At 35.2% G+C, this 3,821-nt stretch overlaps 1 pseudogene; it reads left to right on the top strand.

The window, feature by feature from the left end:
- Positions 1-3,077: 3,077 nt before the first annotated feature.
- Positions 3,078-3,190, top strand: LOC122102715 (annotated as a pseudogene).
- Positions 3,191-3,821: the final 631 nt, after the last annotated feature.

The raw sequence follows: 3,821 nt of genomic DNA, 5'->3' as shown, positions 1-3,821 counted from the left end.
CTGAGTATAATCCTAAATGCTCAGTTGACTGAATTTTGTGTTTGAAGCCAACCCAGACAGGAAAGACGAGACTTTTATTTCCAATAAAGGTGCAAAAAAAGATACTACTGGAGTTGTGGCTAAAGTGGTAGCCTTGAGTAAAACTGCTCTGGGACATTGCCCACAGCATGAGATCAAACCCAAGACCAGCTCCCAGTCACTTATAAAAAAGGTTATGTTTCTGTGTGTGGTGGCAGATTCTTTTACAAGTTTGATGATAGAACAAGCATTTCAACAATGAGTCATGGTGTCAATATTTACCTCTTTATTAATTGTTTTCATAGTAATGTGTGCTTTATCTCTTCTATAACAGGTTTTTTTTCTGTGACTGACTGTAAAACTGCCTTAATCAAACCCTTTTTTAAATCAAAATATCTTATTGGATACTGCTGAATAGGAAAGTCAATGATTATTGTTTGGAAGAAAAGAAAGCAAAATCAGATGGGAGAATTGTAGAAGTTAAATCTTGAAGTGCTTGACTGAGATAAGCATTGCCCTTATAAAGGTAGTCAAAACCTTACCAATGCTATTTTAGAGAAGTGCTAGGGGCTAGAGGCATGGCAATAGTAGTACAACAACAACTGGGTAAAAGTTGTTTATTTTTCATATGGCCAGGTGTTCAGATTTGGTTGATTATTAAAGCTTTTGACTAGTTTGAAAGGAGTCAAAAGTTTGAGCCATCATAAAAGATGATACCAAAGCTCAAAATCATGGGAACCAGTGGTGGGCTGCCTATCCAGTGTGCTTATTCAACTTCGACATGCGACAGCATGCCTTCTGCAGGAGTAAACTTTGCCTTGCTGAGATGGTGTTTGTAGAATACCTTAATTGCCCCCGGTTTTTCCAACACAGATCTTCTGTGCCATTCATGAGGGATCTTAGGAACCCCTCATAGGACACACATCCAGCCGCCCTGTTGAGCCAACCTCCTGGATGGGCTAAACATGCCATCCTTGGTAGCTGATAATGGAACTAGGTATAAAGTTAATCTGCAACATAAGTAAGAGCCACAAACAGGCACCCTCAGAAGCAAGCAACCTCATGCATTGGCCTTGGTAGAAAAAAATGAAACTATGTATCCTGTTTTGGTACTTGTGTCTTTGTAGGGATGGTGTATGAGAGAAGTGTCTTAGATTCAGGCTCTTAAATTCTTTCTGTCTAAGAGTCTTGATCTGCAAATTCATTTGTCCAGCTAGGAAGAGTGAAAAGTTGGAGATGGGGTCATCTCTGAGAAAAATCTCTAATAATGGAGTTGAGAAAAGGGAGGAACAAGAAACACAGACTGAAGGGCAAAGTGTACCAAAAAAATCTTACTCCCATTACAGCATGTCTCTGTGATTTAAGAATTGTAAACCTAGGAAACCCAAGAAAATTGGAGCTAAAAACCCTCCATCATACATTGTAGGGAAAGATATGAAAATATGTGTTAAGGCTGATTTTTATTTTTGAGCACTAATTTTAATGTTCATTTGGTAAACTAAATCCTCTATATTCCTGTCTCTGTGTAAATACCCATCAACATGAAATATAAAGTGATTTTGTTTAAAAAAATGACTCAGAGAAATTATAAATGCAAAAACAATCTTCACAGAAGCAAACTCTCAGAGGTATTTCATGACTTTGACAAGGATAAAGTGGTGAAGTTAGTATAAATTTAGAAGTATGACAATGCACAAAAACATAAAAAAGATACTCATATATTTCATTATATAACCCAAAGCAGAAAGCAAATGTTGTTTAGATGATTTTTAAAACCCAGTCTCTCAGGTACTGGGAAGTGGCTCAATGGTAGAGTGCCTGCCTTGCATGCATGAGGCCTTGGGTTTGATTTCTCAGCATCACATAAGCAGAAAAAGATGGAAGTGGTGCTGTGGCTCAAGTGGTATCACTAACCTTGAGCTGAGGGACAGCACCAGGCCCCAGAGTTCAAACCCCATGACCAATAAAATAAAAATAAAAAACAAAACAAAACACAGTCTCTCACTTTTGTGCCCTCAACTCTGTAATAACTCTCCTTGAGCCTAGCGCTAATATTTTAGGTGAGGACATACATTAACACTCTTAAATCAGACTCCACTTGATCATTTTTTAAATACATATTTTGTTCTAAGTTTCCTCTTTATAAATTCACATACACCTATAAAAAATGGTGTGGCCATCCCAGTAACCTTCTCAAAGTACTTCCTAATGACAACTTACAAAAAGTTGTATTATATTACAACAAGGAAAACAATGCTAAAAATAAAGAAAACCAATTATGAAATATTAATGAATAATAAAATAAAAAACAAAACAATTACCAGTGTTTTCAGTATTTGTAGTGTACTACAAATTAGATTTTATTATTGTCATATTTCTTTACATTTAACACTGGCTAAGATTATGATGTTCCACAAGAATTTTATAGGCTATGAGTAGTGTTTAAAGACACCCACTAAGATTACTATTTATAGTTCATCTCATAATTTGTATATGGCTTATATCATCATTTGTTCCTCATTAACATATGAAGTAAGGAAGGCCTACAGTTTTAACAGAAACTGTGTAGTTAACATAGTCAACTCTTTATTCTGCTCCTTTACACAAAGACTTTGCAACTTCTCATTACTAAACTTTCTATAAAATCTGAAATGTACATACTTAGTAGTACTTATCTGCTACCATAAATCTTAAATACTTTATAGAAAAGTATTATGACCTGCCAAACAGTCCCAGTTTTTGGCATATATAAGCAAATTCCCAAAATTAAATATATTGAAAACATTAAAACTTTTAACAAACCTTAACACTTGCTGCAATGTTCATTATGGCAGGTCCCTTGTATAGAATAATTGAATTCCTCCTCCTACACATCTCTTGAACAACAAATATCTGGAATTATTTTGTTTTTGACATGTCAATCTTGACTTTATTCTTAAATGTGTACTTATGTAAGAAGTACATGGGTCTAAAATTTCACGAAAATTCTTTTAAACTTACTTTTTGTTGAATTGTCTAGTTAAAGAAAATCAATTACAATTTATATATAAAAATGTTCTGTGCACAATTCTGCATCACATACACTAACATTGGAATGATACAGAGAAGATTAGCATGGCCACTGCGCAAGGATGACAGGCAAATTCCTGAAGCATTCCATCGCCCAATTTTTTAGGAAATGGAAAGACTTGGAAAAAAAATTATTAATTGAAGTAAGCCAAGTCCAAAGAAACTTAGGTCCCATGGTTTCTCTAATTTTCAATAACTAATGTACGTCTAGGATAAGCAGAAAAGGCCAAAAGTTATGTGTATATGACCAGATAAGATTATGTTAAGGGAAATGAAACCCATGTTAGGGACACAAGTGGTTTTTTTTTTCTTGCTATTGTTTCTCATGTACTTGTAACGTGCAGTGTATTTTTTTTTGTTTCTTTGTATGTTCGTCCCCCATGCTATAACACCTGTTTTCACTGTATTTGAAGTTGGTGCGCCTACATCTTGTAGATACTCTCCTCTAATTTGGTGAGGAGAAGGAAAAAAAAAAACAAAATGATTAAATAGGGATACAGGTATACCCATTGTAACAATGAGATGCACAAGACACTATGTTGTAAAGTGAACTTTACAATTGAGGCGGGGAAAGGGAGGAGGTTAATGGACTTGTGGAGGTGGGAGGGAAGGGATGTAGGGGAACAATAAAGGAGGAGGTAACAATGCTTGTTAGGGAATGTACTCATTACCTTGCTCATGTAAGTGTTACCCCTATGTACAGTATTTTTACAATAAGAACGTATAAAAATGTT

This window comes from Dipodomys spectabilis, unplaced genomic scaffold (assembly GCF_019054845.1).
Source record: "Dipodomys spectabilis isolate Male_0828 unplaced genomic scaffold, ASM1905484v1 ptg000847l, whole genome shotgun sequence".
NCBI lineage: Eukaryota > Metazoa > Chordata > Mammalia > Rodentia > Heteromyidae > Dipodomys > Dipodomys spectabilis.
Note: the sequence above shows the minus strand (reverse complement) of the source record. Positions and strands in the feature narration are given on the sequence as shown.